Raw genomic sequence first — 12828 nt, forward strand, 5'->3', positions numbered from 1 at the left:
TAGATCCCATTCACTCCACACTGATGCTGTTCTGGGCTCCATAATAAGGTACACGGGGAAAGGGAGACCCAGGGAGCCCTCACCTCTTCTCCTTTACAGCTATGACCACAAAATCATGCAAGTGAGTGAGCACAGATGATTTGTGGACTGAAATGAGGGGCAGTGCTGAGTCCAGTAACTTACGTAAAAACCATCCTAACCTCCAGAGGTCACCATTCAGATGGAGAACCACACTAATAAACAGATGAAGCCTGGTGCCAGGGGATTCCAAAAGAAGCTAACCAGCATGAATGCAGGCTTGATTTCTCTTTTACCTGATCCCAAGTTTTTCTCTTGAAAAGGAGACAAATTTGTGGTCTCAAATCATGACTGTGCATGCATGAGAGTTTGGAAGGGACAGGTGGAGCTGTGATGAGGGTGGAGTCGCCCTAACATCCTCAACAGTTTGACACTAAGGGAGAAGGGTCAAACCCACCATTGCTGTTTTGTTTCCCCTTGGTTTTCCAGAGGCAAACAGCTATGTGGATAAAGCTGAAAGATCAAGAGGAGCTGTATCTTCCGTGGATGCTTTTACCCCCAAGCCTCTATCCTGGAGAGAGACGCCCTCCTCTCTTCTCTGACAATCTCCCATTCCCCCGAGAATCTTCCACAGGTCTCAGCAGTCCCCTGGAACGACAGGGCTAAGGAGTTGCTGTCTGCTAGCTGGATTTCGCACCATCTCTGAGTCTGGTCACCCCAGGCTCAACCAGTAAGCTGGAAGGCCTGGTGTGGCAAACAGGAGGACAATGGGCCTGCTGAACTGAAAGCATTCCAGTCTCCCACGTTCAGAAGGATGGGGTGTGTGGTGGGGAAAGAAAAGGTCATTAATGCAGACGGTTTATGTTGTCCCAAGCCAGCATTCCTTACAAACAGCTGTGTTTATACAAAACTAGAGGATAGGGAGAGAAAGACAAGAGAAAGCAGAATGTCCTAAGGATGACATCATTCAGTCTGCCCTGACTCCCACCACTGGGGGTGGGGGCCGCAGCCACTGGTGAACGTGGCCCCGGTAAGTATATGCAGAGTTCGCACGGAAGTGTTTATTAGAAATGTGATTTTCCTGCTCTCCACTCTGCCCCCTTCCCCATCACTCCCAGGGCATCCTGATATATTTTGCAGAACACTGTTTTCCCTGTAACAGCACCCTCTGAGGAAGGTTAGATTCGGGACTCATGTTCATGCCTAATCTCTTTAACAAACCTCACTCACTGAAGAAAAGCCTGACAGGAGGCAGAGTCATTAAAGTGAATTAAAATGCGTCCAAGGAGAGATTAACCCCCCAAGCCATTCCTGTATCAGACAAAGGCCCTTTTCATGCAGACTCCAGCCCTAGGAATCCTGTAAGCAGAGATTAGGAAACAAACTCTCAGAACCTAGAAGCACTCTCTCTTCAGGAGACAGGCCAGCCCTTAACCTTCCCTGACCAGACCTCAAGAACTCAACTGCACGAGCACACTTGGGCTTTTGAAAGCTCAGCCTGTGAAGGGGTGCCACAGGGACAAAGGGACCCCTCACTTCTTTAAGCCAGGATGGGGGATCCCCCTGCTCTAACACAATCCAGTTGCACAGAGCCCTAACATATTCTGAAAGTTTGCTAGAGATCATAATGTGACTGTCCCAGCCTCCTGCACCAAGGTCTCACGTAGGAGGTCCCTCCACTTGCAGTCTGACCATGTTGCTGTCCATCCTTAGGCACTCACAGTATTGAGCACCTGCTTTGCACTGGTCTGATCTTTACACGATTGGGTACAAAGAGACAGCCAGGACAGCAGCCCCGCCACGAAGGCATGTATGCCCATCTGAGAATGACAAACATGTTAGCAGGAAATGTAATTAAATATGGACCCAAAGATGCAGGAAGGGTACCAAAGGTGTCTTGTTCAATTCTCCATCTGGAGAGTTTAGGAAGATGTCACAGAAAAGGTGACAAATGACCTGAATCTTGGCAGAGAGGTAGATGTTGACTCGGTTCCCTTAGATGGGAGTGGAGGGATAGGGAGGAGAGGAACATTCCAGGCAGAGGGCATAGCATGACTAAGGGATCCTGAAAGAGCATGTTGCCCTGGGTGACCTCCAAGGCCCCTTCCCTAGAGGAGCAGAGCATTCAAGAAGCAGTGTCAAAAGAGAGAAAAATAAAGGACAAGGATCAGATTAGAGCAGACTTGCATGCAGATTGGAGGGACTGGAAGATGTGCTCTTCTGATGTCAGAGCTGCTGAAGATTCTAATGAAGGGGAAACATGTGACCAGGAATGCATTGCAAATAGGTGACTGTGGGAGACAGGCCATGCTAGAGGTAGGGAGACCATTCAGAAAATCACTTGGAGACCCCAGAGAGGTTGGTGAGGGCTAGGTGGCAGCCCAGGAACTGAAGAGGAAAAATTCTACATGAAATATCAAAGAAAAAAATGGAAAGAACTGGCCTTACTTGTATATGTGGGTAACACAAGTAACTGCGGTATGGAGCACCCCCAAGGCTTGGGGACAGAAGATAAAGGAAGGGGTAGGGCGGCAGTCCCCTGAACAAGGATTTCAGGTGATGGTACCCGCCACCTTTTGAGCATTTGAGTCTCTCTGCTGCGTCACTTACTCTGGCCTTGATTTCAGCTTCCAACTCACTGTAGCCAGTTAGGATTTGGTGCAACTTGGATGCACACTGGATCTGACCATGGCCCATGTTTTTTTGCTCCAGGGTTCTCCTGCTCACAGTGGCCTGTGTGCCCAGGAAGCCACTGGGCACACATATAAACAACTCAAAAGTGCCAGAGAGGTAACATCAAGTGATAATCTGGTGAACAAATGCATCCCCTTCTCAGAAGATCACAGAGCTAAGTCCCCCATCTGCCTGTGGCCAACTTGGTAATTCATCTTTGTTTTGGATCTCCTTCCTTCCTTTCAAACCTCCTTTTTCCTGGCTTCTCTTTGGAATCATCTCCCCAAACAAGCTTATTCAGATACATGATAGTTTTATGTATCAACTTGGTTGATCCATGGTGCCCAGATGTATAGTCAAATATTCTGGATGTTTTGGAATGAAATTGATATTTAAATCAGTGAAATCTGAGTAAAACAGTTTGCCCTCTAAAGTGTGGATGGACCTCAAAGGTGGAGGTCAGTACAAGGCCTCAATACAACAAAAGATTGACTTTCCCTTACCATAGGGAAATTTTTCAGCAGATGGCACTCAGATTTTAAGTCTTCTGAGTCACTAGTCTGTTGACTTATCCTCCAGGCTCCCAAATCATATGCGCCATTTCCTTTTTTTTATATTTGCACACATAATTGCACAAACACACACGCACAAAAAGTTCTCTGGAAAACTATAGTGAGTACAATACATAATAAGCCTTTTCTCAGACCTTGCTTTCTGGTTCTCTTAGCTAAAATAGTAAAATTAGATCAAGTCCAAGATTATTGTGGGACAAGGAGGAAATCATGGATATCCAGTGTGGATGTTGTGGCTTGGATGGAAAATGTCCTCTAAAGGCTTCACATGCTCAGAGTGGAGCTTTTGGAAAGTGATTGAATTATGGGGGTGACACGGCTGACTTGCTGTTAAAGGCAGGATCTGGTTGAAAGAGTCAGGTCACTGGATGCGTAAACTACAAAGGTGTATCTCCCTCTCTGGCTCCTCTCCCTGCTTTGATGACCATGACATGAGCAGCTTTCCCTCCACTATTCCCCTCTTCTGTGCCATTGACTGCCTTAAGGCCAACTGAGAACTCTTGCCATGAGCCAAAATAACCCTAACTTCCTCTAAATCGTATGTGTCAGGTAGTGTGTGTCAGTGACAAGAAAGTGACTAAGGGAGTGATGACCTAGGACCACCACACATCAATGGTACCTGAACCCAGGTCAATGGATGGAGTGAAAAGAAACAGGACACAGACCTCTCAAAGGCTCCACAACTTATGATATAGGTTCCTTGTCCTTGTTCAAAGTATGTTGACTCAGTTTCCTTCTACAAACTTCCTCAAATGTTTTGAGAGAAGGGGAAAATGATAGGAAACTCACTAAAATAAATAAAGATATCATTATTTTTAAGATCCACTCGACCGCATCTTACCACTGCATCCCCACCTCTGTCCCCTCCACTGCGTGCCTGCCATGTCATCATTACTAACATGTCATCATTACTAAGTCCTCTTCAACATGGCATCCTCACCATGGCAACCTCGTCACTGCATCCTCACCATGGCATCTTGGTCTCTCAGAACAAACTAGGGGTACAAACATGGGTCTCACAGCATCTTAATTTCTACTTGAGACATTGAGAACCAGTCAGATTCTTTTCCCTCTCTTCCATCTGCTTTCTGTTATCTGCAGCATGCTTCCTGCTGCATACCACTCCCTTTCGGAGAAGCTTCTGGAAACACCGACTGTGCTCACTCAGACATCCAATCCAACACAAATGCCACCCACACTTGTGCGTCCACTGCAAGACTGTGTCCCCTTTCAGGGTCCTGCCCCATCTGTCTTCGTTTGCATCTGCACAGAAGATTCCAGACAGTTTGCAGATGTCAAAAGCCATAGCAAAGGGGAGAGCAGCAAGTAGGTCAATGAACACTTCCTAAAATATTTTCTCCAACCTTCTCTTTTAAAACGAGAGAAAAACTGTTGGTCTTTGCTATTTCACTTAGCTACTTCATCAACCATCAGGGAAAACCTTTTTCTCACTTAGTTCCTGGAAGAATCTTAACTCACTTTCACATTTTAATTTTTCCTACTTACTTTAGTGTGTGTGCAGATGCCGCAGCCTTTGACAGCTTTATGCTGCCTGTGCTGTACAAAACACTGAGACCTTCACTTCTAGGCCAAGGTTCTCGGCTGGCGGTGTTCAGAGAGGAAGGAAGCTGTTCATTCCAGCCTTGTGGCTCATCCACATAGACAGCTCCGGCGTGTGAGACTAAGGAATCCACTGGCCTCTGGCCTCTCCAGCTGAAATGGCTTGCCTCATAACCCTTTACTTACTTTCTTCATGGTGCCTATTTGGAAGCATAATGCATTGCTACCCTTCATTCAATAATTACTAGACTCTTCTCGTAGACTATGAGCTCCTTCTAGGAAGCTGTCACCGCACCATGGGATCTCACCATGGCATCCACTCCACCGCATCTTACCACTGCATCCCCACCTCTGTCCCCTCCACTGCGTGCCTGCCGTGTCATCATTACTAAGGCCTCTTCAACATGGCACCCTCACCATGGCAATCTCGCCACTGCATCCTCACCATGGCATCTTGGTCTCTCAGAACAATGCATAGCACACAGTAAAGGCTCAGTGAATGCTGTTGATTCATGAAGCAGTCAGACCAAAAATGTGCGACATTAAATCTTACAACAGAATTAACAACCCTTAAGTTTTGACTGTTCTCTCACTGAAAGGTGGAGAGAATAAAAACGGATTATAAAACATCTAAGTTACAAGGCTCATGGAGTCCTGGAACACACTGAAATAGAAGAAAAGGCACTGCACCCAGAGCAGGAAGTCTGACTGCAAATAGCAGTTGTTTGGTTTGGTTTGGCTTGTTTTGCTTATCAGTGCGGGACCTTGGGCAACATCCTATTCCCTCTGGGTCTCAATTTCTATACAAGAAGAAAATTATACATGATCAGTGTTTCTTCAAGGTTTTTCACAATATAACTTCATAATTTATAGAGCAGATTAAAAGCAGCACTCTATTGGCATAAAACATTTCTTCAGTTCAAAGATACAATATTTACAAGAACTGTGAGACCCATGAGGTGGTTTTAATGAATATAAAAATATCCCTTTTAGAGCTCTAGCTAAAAGTGACTTTTTATATGATACATAATCACACATACAGATAAAGAGTTAAAGAATGGTTACTCTTGAGATTAACAAATGTGATTCCAAGTAAGCCTCTAAAGCAACTACCATGTAAGACAAAGATCAACAAGCCCACTCTTCCTCTTCCTCTTCCTTCTCCTCCTCTTCCTTCTCCTCCTCCTCCTTCTTCCACACCCACCTCCTTTTTCTTCAGCAAGTCTACATTTACTAGACATCATCGCAGCTGTTCACAGGTGACCATGTGACAGATTTCTAGACAATGGCATATGTGGGGACAGTTAGCCATTATACCCAGTCTCCCACATTCTTGTCCTTTCTGCTGGTTCAGTGCTGAGGGACACAGAGAACATTGGATTACTGTAATGAAAGTGTTGGAGTCATACCCAGAGGGAGGGACCCTGAGTCCTCCCATCTCTGCCTGACAGAGATCTGCCCAGCTCTCAGGTTTTATTCTATTCCTGTATTTGGCCCCTCACGTACTTTTTTTTTTTTTATAGCAATTAACATTCCCCCAGCAGCCTGGCAACACATATTAAGTTTTTGGAGTTCTCAAATGCATTAAATTGTGGTTTCTAATACATACTGTTTTTACTAGAGCTTTTGAAGTAGTTTACCTCTTTGTAGAAAAAAAATATAAACAAAATAAATATTTGTGGGATCTCTGAAACTCCTTCATGAAGCCCTAGATTTCATTAAACATGTTTAAAACTTATTTGACTAGATGTTCTCAAAACCTTTGCCAGTTCCAAATTTCTATTGTTGAATATTTTTTTCTAATTTTCCAAAAGCAAGTTGTATTCAACTTTATACAGAAGAAATAAATCCCCTCTGCCTTTGAAATAAAACAGCATCTAAGGGACACACATATTCCAGCATACTTGTATATACAGGGGCAGTCGCTTCTTTAGAGATCTTCAATTCTACAATCTTATTTCTTTGAGATGTAATAACAGTTGTGCTAAAATGACCTAACTGTCAAGTGATGATATACATTATCTGGAAAGTCCTTCAAAGCAGAGTCAAAATTAAAGCAATTTTATGTGCCCTACATATATTTAAATGTATTCATAAGTGGCTTTTTGATACATTTCAAAATTATTAAGCAGAACAAAAGCAGGAAGACTACTTTCTCTTGCTGTGGTCTTCCTTTAGGAACCACCATGCTCATCAGCTAGGAGATGACTGCAGTGACCTCTGAAATGGGCTGTCAAAGTAGTAAATAAACCCACCTCCAGGCACAGATCAGACACTCAAGCAAGAACTCCAAGTCCCTACCTTACAGGCAGGACTGCTACCGCGCTACCACAAGGACCTTCTCTAGGAGAACAGTGGCCACTATCCCTGGAGGGGACAAGAAGAGGAGAACAATGTGAAAAGGCTTGACACATGTCCAAGTTGGCCAGATCCTAATACATGCAATGTTTACTCTGAGGACAGTGCTGTGCACCAGTCTGCAGAGAACTTCAGTCCTCAAGGAACCTCCTATTATCATTACCTGCCAAGCCTGGGGACCCTAAGGGAGACCATGCCCCACGGAGTAGGGAAGTGATTAAAATGGGTTGGATACAGGCATTTCTGAGCTTGGATCCAAAGCCTTACATGCTGCCCTATGACCTCCGGCAAGTTATATAAGTGTCCTGACCCCACTAGTGGTTTGTAGTATAAAAATGACAACTTGAGATAAACTCTGTCCAAACCTGAAACCTCACGTCCAGACACAGCCTTCTGATTCCCACTCGGTCTCGTGTGTCCCATGGTTCTAAAGCACAAACATAAGTGTTGTACCTTCTGGGAAGAAGGAGATGATCTGAAAGTCACTCCCAGTCCTTGCCCAAAGTATGTGGTAAGAGGGCAGGAATTGTGTTTCTTTTTCTTCTTTCTTTTGATTTTGTTTTGCAAAACACTTGAGAAGCCTGAGGGAAACAACCTATGTGACTCCCTGTGAAGATGTAATTCTAGATGGCCTCCCAGCTGGAGCAGGCTTCCCAAGTATCAGGCTGGAGACCACAAAGAGAAGGAGGGTTTCTACACAGAGAACACACGGGTCTCTGGGAATAGATGATCTGAGGTTGAACCAAAATAAACTTGTCATGTCTGAGTACTAGGACCAGCAAAACCAGCTCCCAGTACATAAAGCCTTCCATCTCCTGGGCCAGACTGGAGACGTCTCCCAGATGGAGAGAGTATAACATGACTTATGTCCTAGGTAATCTGCACTTGGCCTTTGCCAAAATATCAGAAGCCATCGTGAGATTGTTGGTAGGTTGGCTTTCTGACTGCCTGGCTAGTCTCATCTATCTTAAGTTCCAAGATCTGACCTTAAGGGTGGAGGGAGTAACTTACTATATATTCTCCTTTGAAAGAGAGAGATTATATCTATTCCTGTTTCTCAAGACAGTGCTTTTTTTAGACTCAGTTTCTCTCTCCAGATTTGTTCCCTGATCTGCATTGCTTGCTCTGTAGAGTGTTAGCTGCTACTATACCATCACCTCATTTTCTGAAAACTGTCACTCATCTCAGCATCCCCCCACTGCTACCCAGTGTGGGGTCTAGGTTTTGGCCTAGCGTGTGGTGCCAGTACCCAGACCTAACCCAGCTCTCTCGGCAGCTGCCCAGCTGAATGGGCAAAAAAGACGAAAGAGTTCTTCAGAAAAATGATTCTTCCTTTTCTCTATCCTTTAAGTGAACTATGCCAAAATAGCCTCTTATATTGTCTCCAAAGATTGCTCATGTGATTAAACAACTCTTCTTGTAAGACTGGAATCAAACCAGCAACATATCGCTTTGTATTTTCTTTCCCTCCTTCCCTGCCTTGAATTTATCCTTCTCTGCTGCCACCCTTGAACTATATTTTCAGTAAAACATTGGCAACTTTGCCTAAGGCTTTCTGTTCTAAAGAATCTACTTTAAGACACTTTTCATTACAGTCTCTCTGTCTCCATCTGAAGGAACTGATTTAAGCAGCTGCCTATCTCTACCCACTGAGCTACCATTCCTTCTTCTCCTTCAAACTGCACATCCCCCAAATGGAACTGGGGGGCCATACTTCTCCAGCTGGACACCAATTGTAGTCACTTTATTTTCTTTTCATCTACTTTTGGTTTATATCTTCAATTTGGAGTTTTAGGATGCCCTTGGTGAATTTATCAAAAGATAAAATATAAATCTATGTGCATCCCTTTCCCACGATCTAGAAAGAAGTAAAATCCTATTCATACAGATCCTAACCAGAAACTGCAATGACATGGCAAAATGGACCCAAAGCAAGAGTTCCACTGGCACAGGTCACCAGTGCAGAGAGCAAGGGGACGATCCCCAAAGCCTAAGTCATGGAAAAGCAACTTGTGTGGAATTAGTAGATGCTCTAAATATTAGATGATTCTCTTCTCAAATACATTTGGGTGTCTCAAGCTTAAATGAAGTTAAATTGTTCTGCTTAACCTACTGGATTTCAGAGATGCTTCTACAGCATGGTGTAATGTTATTCTCCAAGAGAAAGAGTTTGCGGCATTTTCAGAATTTATTGGGACACACCTGAATTTTTTTTCTGAGTGACCCAAAAGATTAATGCTGTACCAGACATTAAGTATTACAAATACACTCCTAGGATTAATGCTACACCAAATGCTATACCATAGGACTAATGCTACACACAAATACTGACAAGGCAGACATTCAAGAAGTCTCTCTACCCTTCAGATTTTAGGCCTAGAATCTTTGGGTCCCTGCTGAAAATATCACTTTTATAAAGTCAGCTTCACTCTTTTGGCTCTTTGAGAAAATACTAGAAATATACTGTCTGCCAAAGTACACAGCTAATAAAGGCTGAGGTTAACAATTATGAACTAATAAGGCAAAGCCTAGTTTCTTCTTTCTATACTCTTCCATCCAAAGACTATATTCATGGTTCTTCCACTGCCTTGACAAATAATGTTAGAGTTATTAATAACTACTGCCAATCCAACTATGAATGTCCCCAGCATAAGGACGAACCACAGTTCACCTTCCTGTCCTGCATATTCCTACACGGCCTCACTCCTACCCAGATCAACTGAGATCATCAGTTCCTGAAGTTTCCAGGCATTTGTTCTTCTCCCCACCCACCACTGCTCCCTGGACTCACTCTTTAGCTCTACGATTAATAAAGTACAACCAGAAATTTTGCTGCTATTAGCCTTGGGGGCAAAAGCTGCCATCACTATATAAAATCTTGGGAGTGAAGGCCTCAGTAAGCAAAGCAGGCTAATGACTCCAGTCCCTCTGGTAATAAGCAGCGGAAATGAGCTGCTGGGGGAAGCCAGTGCCCCACATAAATCCATGTGTTAGCAAGTACGCCTGGAGAACAGCAGCCAGTAGCATGCTGGGAGAAAGCTGGGGGGTGGGGGGAGGGCTGGCCAGCACAGAGCACCAAGTGGAGTGGTCAGAAAAGGAAGGGGCTTTGGAGATCACCTAATGCACTCCCTGAGTTTCATACAGGAAAAGACAGAAATCCAGAGAAGTCACTTTATGTTGTTGAGTTAGGAGTAGAAAGATAGGCTAATCTTCCCAAAGCAAAATTCAGAGCAGTGCAGCCAAGCTATCCGGACAAAACTTCCCTCTAGATCTCTTGAATATTAAGGTGTACCACTAGAGTTTAGGGAACCAGGGTTATCAGGGATGTTTTAGGGGTAAAAATTGCATTGTAATGAAGTTTTTATCTGTATGCCTCTGTTTCCACTTTCTCTGTAAAGGCAAGAAGTAGGAGGGACTAAAATGGAAAATAACATGCCAACATTCTTAGGAAGAAATTTGGAAGACAATCAGTATTCTGGACTCCTCCATCACAGCCAGAAAACTCAACCTGGTTTAACAGATCCATTAGAGGCAATAATCATTGGAGTGTAGAATAAAAAAGAGGACAGGAGAAGTAAGAGGCTCTTTCAACTCAGTTCCTGCCTGGTTGAGCTAAGAGAAACACGCTTCCTTCTGAGGATTCCCTCAGAAAGAGCTCCACACTGGGCAGCTAAGACCCTGACCCCAAAAGAGGAAAGGATGTCTCTTTTGTGGCCTCTATGAGTTCGTGTAAAATCTCACTTAGCTATGCAGGGCACAGGGAAGACATTAACACCATGGGTGTAACCCAATCCCAATTGATGGGAAATTCTGCAGTGTCCAAAGGAGTCCCTCAGATCTCAGCAATCTGGAAAGCCTGCCCTGACTTCTGAGGGCTTTCCAAGCCCAGATACACAGACTCAGCACGCTGTGTTCCGAGAACAAGCAGAGCGTGGAGGGAACTCCCCAGCCAGGAAAAGTGATAGCTCACAGCAGAGGGTCCTGGGAGAGAGCCGTTCCCCACGTGAGTTCTTGTTTCCTTTCCTCCTATGGGACTGGCAATCAGATGACGCTCTCATCGCAGCCTTTTGGAAAAAAATTTGTCCAGACAAAAGTGCTTTCTGCCAATCCAGCATCCCACCACCGCCTTCCAACACAGTCCCCAGCTGAGATTCCAAGTGCCATTTTGAGGAAGTGTCACTACTCAGAATCTCATTTAGTCTTCACATGGCCAGCAGAGAGCAAGGTGCTCTCCATCAGAGGGGCCACCGACTGCCACAATTTGGGCACTCGGGTATGATTTCATGGCAAACCAGACCAGGCAGACCAGCATCCCCTAGGACATTTCTTCAACAAAAATTTATACACACTATCAAACATTCCTTTTGCTTTTTGTGTATAAACAGTCTATATATGCAGACAGATCTTTTAAAACCCAAGATATATGAGCTCAGTAAAGCTGGTAAATAAATTTTCACAATGAAGGGCCATCGGGCACAGGCATTGTATGCTATTTTGCTTCTCATACTTTGAATCCAAGAAGTCTGTAAGATTAAACGTGTTCTCACCATTCCAACCCTTGGCAAATGCTTCATAGCTAGGGTTGTCCAAACCTATACTAGCTTCTGAGAGAAGAAAAATTGAGGAAAAATCTGGAGGACAAGGGAAGCCCATTCAGGTAGGGTGCTAACTCTGCTGCCTCACCTTGTCTGTGAAGCAAGAAGAGATGATTCCACCTTCAGCTTTTCTCACTTATACCCTATAAACCCCTCTTGGCTTCCCTGAGCATACCAAGGCTCCACTCCACCAAGGTCACATAGGAGCAGCCCATCCACCCTCAACAAAGCCCTCCCAGAAACCCCTGGGTGTTATCTAGAGAAGGATTTGGCCCATTTCTCATCAGTAGAACTCAGACTCCAGGTCTCTAACCCATTCTCAGTCAGGAAACTAACAAAAGGAGGACTTGGATATGGGGTCATAATCTAAGCTCTCAGGATTAAAATGCCTCTTCTTCAGAGGTACAGACAATCTCAAATGGCACAGGTTTCTGAGCATCCTTCCTGGCAGCTGTCTAGAATTACTGTGATTAGAATTACTGTAATTAGAATTACTGTGAATTACTCTTGCGTAATGTCATAGATACAGAGTTTGCACCCCAGAACCAAATGGTGATTTACTGCACCCACCTGAGGTGCAACTCATAACCCCAGAGTCCCAAGAGATTGCCTAGAGGCAGGTCATTAATATCTCTTGAAAGTATGGAGAGCCTTGGCTGATTCCAATACTAATTCTTCATCCCAAAGCCTGAACAACCACCCACGCTTATGCCTCAGAGCAAATATCACAAACTAGAATTTCTGAGGGCTAGAAATAACTTGGGAACTATAAAGATTCTCTGCTAGAGCTCTAGTCAGGGCCATGCCTTAAAAGGTCATGAGAAAAGTTATTTGTATTCATTTTGAAATACATAAGAGATGGATAATTCAGATGCAGTAACCTTATGAAAGATAGCCAAGATGTCTAAACCACTGCTACCAAACCTACTTTTACCATACTCCAGACCCTTCGTACCCACCCCACATTGCCTGAGGATTCTTCAAACTCCTGGAACTGCATTGAAAGCTCTTCATGCACCCACTCTATAATCCTAAACTCAGAGCCTGTTACA

Source organism: Cavia porcellus, unplaced genomic scaffold, assembly GCF_034190915.1.
Source record: "Cavia porcellus strain 051 isolate PalLab524CR breed Dunkin Hartley unplaced genomic scaffold, mCavPor4.1 scaffold_26, whole genome shotgun sequence".
NCBI classification, from domain to species: Eukaryota; Metazoa; Chordata; class Mammalia; order Rodentia; family Caviidae; genus Cavia; species Cavia porcellus.